The sequence below is a fragment of the Orycteropus afer genome, unplaced genomic scaffold (assembly GCF_000298275.1).
Source record: "Orycteropus afer afer isolate SDZICR_OR568_19922 unplaced genomic scaffold, OryAfe1.0 scaffold00120, whole genome shotgun sequence".
Classification (NCBI taxonomy): domain Eukaryota; kingdom Metazoa; phylum Chordata; class Mammalia; order Tubulidentata; family Orycteropodidae; genus Orycteropus; species Orycteropus afer.
Window position 1 is genome coordinate 6,936,876 of NW_006921707.1, and position 10,938 is coordinate 6,947,813.

A 10,938-nucleotide genomic window follows, 5' to 3' on the forward strand; every position below is an offset into this window, starting at 1 on the left:
TAAAAAAAAAATTTAGAATGTAGTTTTCATAGAAGCAAGGTTTGAACAACTTATGTGTCAAACCCAAAGTTTCAACAACTTTGTGCCTTTATGCAGTGACCTAAAGAATTGCACTACTTTAAAATTAGAATGAAAAATCCCATGTAACGTTGTTGCCCAAGTATGTGATATTAGTTGCACATGCTCCTCCATCCTCTACCCAGGTTCTGTAACAAGATGAAGGAGATACAGCCAGGTAAACCCCAAATCTGAAACATCTCTTGTAAAAATATGAACAAGTGATTGCAGATTCAATTTGGAATGAAGGAGAGAGGAAAGAGAGCAGGGGATCACTGGCACCTGTGGAGTTGGGGCCTGTGGCAGGGAAAGCTCCTTCCATTTCTTAGTAATGTGGGCACTTCATGGACTCTAAACTTGGCTAATCTTGCTTCCATAATGTCTCAGAGATATGCCCCACTTTGTCTGTTTTTGTTGTTCCTCAAGGTTAGGGCCCCAGAGTGAAGGCAAAGACAGAATGGGGGTCGGGGACCTGTCCTGTAGGTTTTCTAGTCTGCCTGAGAAAGACACTATATAGGTTGGCCTTGGGATAAAATCCTAATGGGGTAGGTAGCAATAAAACCAGGCAACCTGCACTCAGCTTTCCCTGGAAGGACCCGCTCACACTCAGACCAGTGGAAGCATCAGGGGTAATATTCCTTTCCATGGCATCCTCTAAGGAGCCTTGGTGGTGGAGTGGTTAAGCACTCAGCCATGAACTGAAAGATCAGTAGTTTGAACCCACCAGCCCACAGAAGAAAGATGTGACAGTCTGCTTCCATAAAGATTCCTAATCTTGGAAACCCTACAAGAGCAGTTCTAGTCTGTCCTATAGGATTTCTAAGGGTTGGAATAGATTAGAGGGCAATGTTTTTGTTTGTTTGTTTGTTTTGGTTTTTGGTAAGGCATTCTCTGCTCTAAAGTTCAAAAGTGGCACTAACACTCCCCTTCAGCTCTATAGGGAAAAACCCTTGAATAAACCACCCCCCCTCGAAGAATGGAACTAATCGTTCTTATGCATTTCTTTCTCTGTGTGTTCACAAAACCCTATAATCATTAACAGAATTGTTTCTACCCTGAAGTCCCACCCTCATCATTTCCACCGTATACCCTGGTCATGTCCTCCTTGCCCTTCCTCTACCATCTCCCCACACCTGCTGCCTGGAGGGAACTGACTTTACCACTTCCCTCCTGGTACAAGCCCTCACAGGTCCATTCTGTCCAAGGTAAGAGAGGACTCAGAAAGCCTTTGTCTTCTCATTATTTTCTCCTAGGGCCACCCTTGTTTGCCTTCCATTGTTAACAAAGGAAAGCTGCCCTGGTGATATTTGATGGCCCAGAGAGTTAGGGTACAGGGTCCTCTCTCCCATAACCACTGCCCTCATCCTTCATCCTACTGTCAGTATAGGGCTTGATAGCCACAGCCTTCCCAGGGAATGTATGAAGGGAAGAAGGTGACTTGGAACAAATCTCCTTCACCACAGGGTTCCCACTTCCACTCTTATTGTGGTCATCATAGCCAAGGGGTCTTCTCATATGGAGGTTTATTTTGTTTTTTCACTAATTTGTGTGCATTGCTTTTGGAAGTGCATGCATTTCTTATAAACTACAGAACAGGATCATATTGATCATCAATAAATCTAGGTGGAATGGCAAATCCTCAGCCTGAGACTGAGCCTCACCACACTGAAAAGTGCAAAGATGTTGAATCATTGCTGGCACAGCCTAAAAACCCAAGATGATCCCAAAACCAAACCAAGCCCACTTTCAAGAAGTCAGTTCCAACTCACAGCAACCCTGTAGGACAGAGTAGAACAGCCCCATAGGGTTTCCAAGGCTATAAATCTTTATGGAAGCAGATTGCCCCATCTTTCTCCCACAGAGTGGCTGGTGGGTTTGAACCACCAATCTTTTGGTTAGCAGCTGAATGTCTTAACCATTGTACCACCGGAGCTCCTCAGATAGCCTCAAGGACACAAGAAATGCCAATGTCTTTTCCAGGTGTTGTTAATATTTTTCTTCTCCTCTCGCTCTATTTTAAATTATCAAACAGTCTAATAAATGGTTAAATGTGTTTGCCTGAAAATATTCAAGTGTAAGGCAACAGTTTCCAAATTCCCTGCAGAGACTGGACACAAGGGAACATTGGCAGCCAAGCCTGTTATTAAGAAGGTCACAAGATACCATCTGTTACTGTGTGCACTTTACTGTTCAAGCATAACATTAACTAGGAGGTGGCTGCAATCGATTTTGCCTGTGAACTCAAAAGACAGCACTATAGTGGGCAGGACAGTGATTTCAGTGGACTTGTGTGAACACACCATGAGTCATCTGTTTAAGGCTAAGATAAGTGCTGGGTTATGTGGGGAGAAGATGGGTGGAGGTCTAAGCATGGCTTCCAGGTCTATCCTTGGTTATGGCTCAAATGTACAGGCATACTTCGTTTTATCATGCTTCACTTTATTGCACTTTGCAGATTTTGCCTTTTTTACAAATTGAAGGATTGTGGAAATCCTATGTCAACCAAGTCTACCAGTGCCATTTTTCCAACAGCATGTGCTCACTGTGTCTGTGTCACATATTGGTTATTCTCACAATATTTCAAACTTGTTCATAATGCTATTGCACAATTAATAGACTGTAGTACTGTGTAAACATAACTTTTATGTGCACTGAAACCAAAAAATTCATGTGACTTGCTTTTATATTTTTATAAAATACTATATTTTTAGGAGCTCTGGTGGTGTAGTGTCTAAGGCATTTGACTGTTAACCGGAAGGCTGGCAGTTCAAACCCACCAGCCACTCCTCAGAAGGAAGAATGGGCAATCTACTTCAGTAGAGATACCACCTTGGAAACCCAAGGAGGGGTCGCTATGAATTGGAAAATGACTAGATGGCAGTGAGTTATATTTTTGCAATATTCGCTTTATTGCAGTGGCCTAGAACCCAAGCCACAATATCTCTGAAGTATGCCTGTAATTTGGGATGCTGCTGGCTGGCTTTCCTAATCTTTTTGTGCCTGGCTGAGCTGTCTATAAAGTACAGGTCCAATAAAAATTAAATAACATACAGTCTCATACATACTATACTTTTGAAATTAATGTAGATAGATGAATGCCTTATTATTTTTTAATTTTTTTTTTTTTAATTTTTAAATCCATAGAAAAGTTGAAAGACTAGGACAAAAAATATTCACATACTCTTCTAGATTCACCAATCCTTAACATTTTACTACAATTGTTAACATTTGCTTTATCGTGGTCTCTGTATATAGTTCCTGTATATACTTCTTTGTTGAACTATTGAGTGGCCCTTACAAATACCATAACAGTACATTGTTAAATACATCAGCAGTATCTCCTAAGAGTAAGAACATTCTTTTACATAATCACAATATTATCATACTCAAGGAATTTGACATTGTTAGAGTAACTTTTATTTAATATCTTATAATCATTCTTAAAAATCTCTCACAGAAGAAATTTACTATATAATATATTGCAGGGGGCAGTGGTGGTTCAGTGGTAGACTCCTCACCTTTATGCAGAAGACTCAGTTCAATTACCAGTCATTGAAACTCATGTGCGGCTGCCACCAGTGTATCAGTGAGGCTTGCATATTGCTATGATGCTGAACAGGTTTCAGTGAAGCTTCTAGACTAAGACTAGGATGAAAGGCCTGGTGATTTACATCCAAAAATCAGCCAATAAAACCCTATGGATCACAACAGCCCACTCCTGTGGTGCATCGGGTCTCCATGAGTCAAGGGCTGACTTTACAGCACCTAACAACAACAATCTATTCCAGCAGTCAACAATGCTGTCTTTAAAACCATGATGCCTCATATTTTGGGGGCACTTTGAAAATAAAATGGAAGCTCTGGGCCCTATCTTCTGAGAAATATTTATAAAAGCACTTATACATGCAAACAATGCAGAGACTTTGGTTCCTTCCAGGATGTCCATGGGCTCCAGGTAAAGAGTTGATAATGTTTAATCTTTCCAAACAAAAATCATATTAAGCCAGTAATAGAAATTGATTGCAGTTTATTGAATACACAATTTGCTAATCAGGGTAGCATTTTGACTAGAGTGTCAGAAATGTTCTGAAGATGAGAAGAACTTCCAAAATTCTAACACCGAATCTTATTGGTATTGCCATGGAAAAATAGGTAGGAACAGAACTGCTAAACAAATATGTGTTCAGGAAGGATTTTTATACTGCATTGTTTTGAAGAAAAACTGAAATAATTAGTGATTTGCTCTAAACATAGTGCTCTAGTTAGCTAGGGCTGCTCTGACAAGAATATACCAAAGTGGGATGGCCTTAACAAACAGGAGTTTATTCTCTTACAGTTTGGAGGCTTTAAGTCCAAGTTCAAAGTGCCAGGCTCTAGGGGCTGGGTGAAAGCCCCTAAACCTTGGGGTCCAGCTCTGCCTCCTGCTTCCAGCCCACTGGAGCTAGAGGCATCTCTTCACTCAGACAGCTGCTGGCTGCTGAGACTGACAAGCCCAAGGTTGACAAGTAAAAGGGCACAGTCTCAATGTTATCAAACCACACGGCAGGCCATTAATTTAAGTCCATTGTGAGTCCCAAGGTTGGCCAAGCATGGCAGGCTGCTGAACAATGACACAGCTACATGCAGGATCCAAGCATGCCATAAACTAGAGACCATTCCCAAAGCTGTTTCTTATATACAGGAAGCAGACCACATACCCAAAGCAGTTACTCAGCTGCTTGTGGTAGATCCCACCATGGAGTTGATTGCCAGTCTCATCATGGGGAATAACTACCATCAGCTGCCTAGCCACTCACCCAGAGCCAAGTTGACACACAAACATACCCACCACACATAGCTTCCAGTCTGACTTTTGGAGTCTATTTCCCAAAACTAATAAAATTCTTCAAAAGAGTACAACACCAAAGGCAAAATGGTCCCACTAGTTTATCCAGACTAATATTTGACTTTAAACTGGTTTTTAGGAACTAGTTTTTTCAAAGCCAGAATTCAAAAGGACACTTAAGGGCAATGACCTGTGTAAGTTACCTCAACTTCCATGAAAGCTAGAAATCTGGATTCCAGGAGAACTAAAATGGTTTTGCCAGATCTAAATTCTTCTTTGTGTATATATACTATAAGGCCACAGTACTCGAGTTAAGACCACAGTACTCCAGAAACATGTGGAGCATTTCGTTCTGACCTTCTGATATTACATTTTGGGTTCATGAGGCTTCTTTTCAAGGAAGTCGAAGTTTCAAGAAACTCAGAGATGAGTAGATGAGAGATAGAATTATTCCCAACCTATTGAGATGAAACAGAACCACAGATAAGGCTGAGAGCTGTACTATGACAGACACCTAATAGGTAGACTAAATAATTAAAATAGAAGACCTAAACGAATACTTCCAAACTTGAGTTCTGTGATTCAATAAGAACTGATACTCATAAGCCTGCACTTATTTTCTTGACCATTTACTTCTAGAAATTAAATACCAATAGCAACATTTAAGGATGTTGGGGCAATCTACTTCTGTAAAGATTTATAGCCTCAGAAACCCAATGGGGGTCGCTATGAATTGGAATTGACTCGATGGCATTGAATTTGGTTTGGTTTGGGTAATACCTAAGAGTAGTGTCTTAGTTAGTTACTGCTGCTGTAACAGAAATACAAGTGGATGGTCTTAACAAACGGAAATGTATTTTCTCACAGTTCCAGAGTCTAGAAGTCCCAATTCAGGGCACCAGCTCTAGGGGAAGTATTTCTCTCTGTGTTGGTTTTGGAGGAAGGTCCTTGTCTCTTTTCAGCTTCTGCTTCTTGGCTATCTTCAGTGTGGCTTGGCATCTGTCTTCCCCAAGCTCTGCTAGCTTGCACATCCTACACTACATAACAAATAAAACCCATCCCCAAATGAGATTATAACCACAAGTATAAAACCATAAAAAAAAAAAAAAAAAAATCATTGCCAGAGAGTCTATTCTGATTCCTAGTGACCCACATTGGGTTTCCAAGGAGTAAACCTTTATGGAAGCAAACTGCTTCCTCTTTCTTCTGCAGAGCAACTGGTGGGTTTGAACCACCAACTTTTTGGTTAGCAGCCAAATGCCTTAACTACTACACCACCACAGATGTACCAAAACCAAAGCAAACCTAGTGCCATTTTAATGGGTTTCGATTCTTAGCGACCCCCATTGGCTTTCCAAGGTAGTAAATCTTTACAGATTTACAGAGATAGAGTGGCTTGTGGGACTGAACCACCAACCTTCTGGTTAGAAGTCAGATGCCTTAGACACTGCACCACCAGAGCTCCTTACCACAGGTATAGGGGTTAAAATTTATAATACACATTTTTGGAGGACACAGTTCAATCTGTAACAGGTAGAATTTTGGGCAGTTACTAACATTGTTAGTTTCATCAAGAAAATTGTCTAATTTTGTTACAGGTCTAGGAGGTGGATACATGCTAACAAATTAGGGTAACATCAAATGTCGTGTATTAAAATTCCAGACTGAAACTGCCATGGTCAAGTTGCATTGTGGGTTCTATGTTCTTGCAAGAAAAATCGCCAGTTAACCATACTCCATTTGTGAACTCACTGGTGTTCCTCTCTAGAAACAGACTCAGGAAAATGAGAGACATTTTGTAGCTCAGAAAAATAATGAGTTTTGGTAACAGAAGGACACAAATGTGTAAATGTTTCGTCTGTCACAGCATTGATGAATGATGGAAATGGCTGCTAACTGACAGGTTGCAGATTCAAGTCCACCTTGAGATGGCTCAGAAGAAAGATGCTCTCCTTTTGAAGTATCAGCCACTGCAAACCCTGTGGAGCACAACAAGGTTGCCAGAGGTCAGAGTAGATTCAAAAACATCTGAAAGGAAAAAAAAAAAACAATGTCTTCTTTTCCCTGTGATGCATCAAATGATTCAATATCATTTTCCACTAAACTTTAATATTATAGAATTATGTAATTGACTGATTAATGATTAGAATAAGTGACAAAAAGCTGGTTAAGGCTCTGGAAGGCCTATGGGACTTATAAAAGTCTTATAGAGTTTTGAAAGGCTAGGAATTCACAGCCAATAGAACAATAAGAGCTAATTGTACAGGATAAATTTCTTACTCAGCCGTTTTTATTGCAGCTATGAAAAGTAAGGTTTTCTTGAATTTAGCTAGATAATTTTTTTTCCATTTCAGCTTAAGATACTTGTTTTTTTAAAAAAGCTTATCAGCATAAAATAGCACAACAAAGTGTGCAGTTCCTAAAATCACTATTTGCCAAAGTCTGTTTACCAAAAATGATTAAGCTATACAATTAAAATGGGTAGATTTCACAGTATGTAAATTACACATCAGTAGAACTGTTTTTTTAAAAAATACACTAAAGTGATGTTGAGTGAGCAAAACCAAATCCATAGAGTAGAAGTGCCCCTTAAGTTTCAAAGGCTGTACATCTTTAAGGAAGCAGACTACTTCATCTTTGTCCTGCAGGGCAGCTGATGGGTTCGAACCACTGAACTTTTGGTTAGCAGCCTAATGCTTTAACCACTGTGCCACCAGAGCTCCTCTTCTGATTGAGCAAGCTGTGTATTATGCACCCACTCCTCACTTAGCAATATGAATAGGTCCCAAAGACCAGGCTGTTATGTGAAAGTGGGTATTATGTTAAAATGGGTATTATGTAAAAATGGAGAATGATCACATTAGCTCACAAAATGGAGGATGACTATAGCCTTACATAACTGCCAAATTACCTCATTACATAAGTGTTAACCCACTGAGAGTCATGGTCAAGCAAAATTGACACATAACCTAAACCATCATAGCCAATGTTACTCTCAACTCACACCTCAGCATTCGTTACAGACAGAAGTACATCATTAATGCACAAAATAGTCAGATTGTAGATTTCTTTACCATTGTCATAAATGTGAAATGTTGGATAACAAGATAGTTGACAAGTAAGGAATAGGTGTATTAGCATGTTCCGGACATGAAAATATGAGCCCCTCCCAGAAGTTCCAGGATGTTTATTCCAAGTTTGATATTCAGTCACAGTCTGGTCTTACCTGACTGGCTCTTACTCTTTGGTTAGACAAATTGTAAAGAGAAACAAGGGATGTGAATATAATTTGTTGGTGATAGCTGAACTGAGAGTGTAAGAAATTTCATTCTAACCCTGATTCTAACCCTGGTCTTCCTTCTTAATTTGCAATGCAGGACTGTTTCCTGATAAAAGCCGTTCCTTTGGAAAGTCACCTGCTGTTAAGCATACAGTGGTACGTTCAAAGTTTTTCTAAGTAATCATTTATAGGTAGAGCACTTAAATGATGGCATACTATCTATCATTCATTAAAAAAAATAAGGGAGGGGTTAGAGTTATTTATTTTTTTCACTAACATCCATCAAATGCTCATTTCTGAGTGTTTGTTGAGTGTATGGCTTACTATTAGATGAGGGGGATGAAAAGATCACCGAGGTTATGAATTGTGAACAACTAACAATGCTGTGCTTGTATCAAAGTCACCAACTTTTCTTTCTATCTTTTCTCTTTTCTATGCTTGGGGAAGGAAGGTTGGGCAATCTACTTCCATAGTGATACCACCTCGGCAACCCAAGGAGAGGTCGCTATGACTCAGGTCCGTCTCAACGGCACATAACAACAAAAACAACATGCATGGCAATTATTACAAATAATATATTGACAATTAAAAGCAAAGCTAATTTTTCTCCGATTATTAAAAAAAAAAAAAAAGCCTGATCTTTGTAAATTTTCAAATAATACAGAGAAATAGAAAAAAAGTAAAAATTATCTGAATCTCTCTTCCACCACTCCTAGGTAATCACCATTAACATTTTGGTGAACTTGCCTACAAACATCTATGTTTATGTATATATAAAGACACACAGACACATTATTTTTTTCCTGAACCATTGAAAGTAAGTTGGAGACTTCATGACCTTTTATCTCTAAACATGTTGGTGTGCAGTTCCTAAAACCAAAAGTATTCTCTAATATAATAGACTCTCTAATATAACAGACAGTTATCAAAACCAGGAAATTAAATATTGATGGAAATTAAATACTTTTGCCAAATGCCAGTCCATATTCAAACTGGTCAACTGTCCCAACAATGTCCCTATGCTTTTTTTTTTCCTGGCCCAGGATCCAACTCAGGATCACACCTTGCACTTAGTTTTCATGTTTCTTAAATCTCCCACAATCTGAAACAGCCCTTCAGCCTTTCTTTATATTCCTTGAGCTTGACGTGTTTGAAGGGGGCAGGATAGTTATTTTGTAGCATGTCATTCATTTTGGGTTTGCCTGATGTTCCCTCATGAACAGATTTGGGTTATGTATTTTTGGCAGGAATACCACTGAAGTGATATTGTGTCCTCAGTGACTCATATCACAAGGAAAATTATATCAGTAAGAATAACTTTGGTCTTTTGGCTAAGTTGGTGTCTACAAATTTTATTATTTTATCTCACTATTTTGCTTTTGATTTGCCACACTATAGATCATCTACTTTTAAATACATTTTCAGAACTAAGTTTTCTTCCACATTTTACCTCTATAAGCTAAGTATTTAATTCCCTGGCTGAGCCTAATGTCATCTGAAAGCTCAGAGATGCCATCACTTTTTCTTTCCGGATCATTATCAACATGTTAAATTCAGCCACTCCTAGCATCAGACCCCAGAGAACCTTGCAGTTGCTATTTCTCCAGCTAGAGAAGTTCCCCCTTAACTCAATAATTTTACTCTATCTCCTAAGCCATGCCAGGGTGGTAAAAGGTGCTACCTTCACAGACTAACCAAAATCCTGCCTATAGACAGGGGATATGGGTCTGGCTCATTCATCTCTGCGGGATGTTGCCACATGAAGAAGATACTGGTTTCCTTTTAAACATTCTTGTCGATAAGAACCTCTAGTTTTACACTGAGTCTTAAGTACTTATGTATATGTTTGCAGGGGGAGGAAGGCCCTTTTCTTCTGTAGTTCCTTTCTTTCTGTACTCTGCTCCTCAAATTCCAGGTGCCTCCGTGTCCCCAAATTCTGATTTCTGTCTCTTCAACTCATTGACACAATCATGTTCTGTCTCCCTTTCCATCATGCCATAGTGCAGAAAGCTGGTGCAACTACAGGGCCAATTTTCATCGTATCATCTCAATCCTGTGATGCCTATTGTCCAATATCTCAAAAATTTATTTCATATCTTTTTTCCAGCTTTTAGCTGCTTATGTTGGGAAGGCAAGTCTTGCATAAATCACTCCATCATTGCTGGAAACAGAAATCTATTACCATCAAGTTGATTCTCACTCAAAGCAACCCTATAGGACAGAATAGAACAGCCCTATAGGGTTTCCTAGGAGTTCTGGTAGTGTAGTGCCTAAGGCATTTGACTGCTAACCAGAAGGCTGGTTCTGTAGTGATACCACCTCAGAAAACCAGGGAGGGGTCGCTATGAGTCAGATCTGACTCAGTGGCAGTGAGTTTATAGGGTATCCAAGGCTGTAAATCTTTATGGAAGCAGACTACCACATCTTTCTCCTACAGAACAGCTGATGGGTTTGAACTGCCAAACTTTCAGTTAGCCACTGAACACTTACCACTGTGGCACTTCTGTTATAGCAGCACTAGTTGACTGAAACAACTAGTATGGGTCAGAGAGTCAACAACCTTGACTGAATTCTTTCTGGCTAGGCAATGTGGAAAGATACAATGGAACTAGTGAAAAATAGAAGTAGATCATCCTGTCTTCCTTCCATGGAGCAGCTGGCGAGTTTGAACCACTGACCTTCCTTCCAGTTAGCAATCAAATCCCTTATCCACTACATCACCAGAGCTCTTTAAACTAGCAGAGACTTCTGTAATTCTCTCACCTATAGCTGTCTT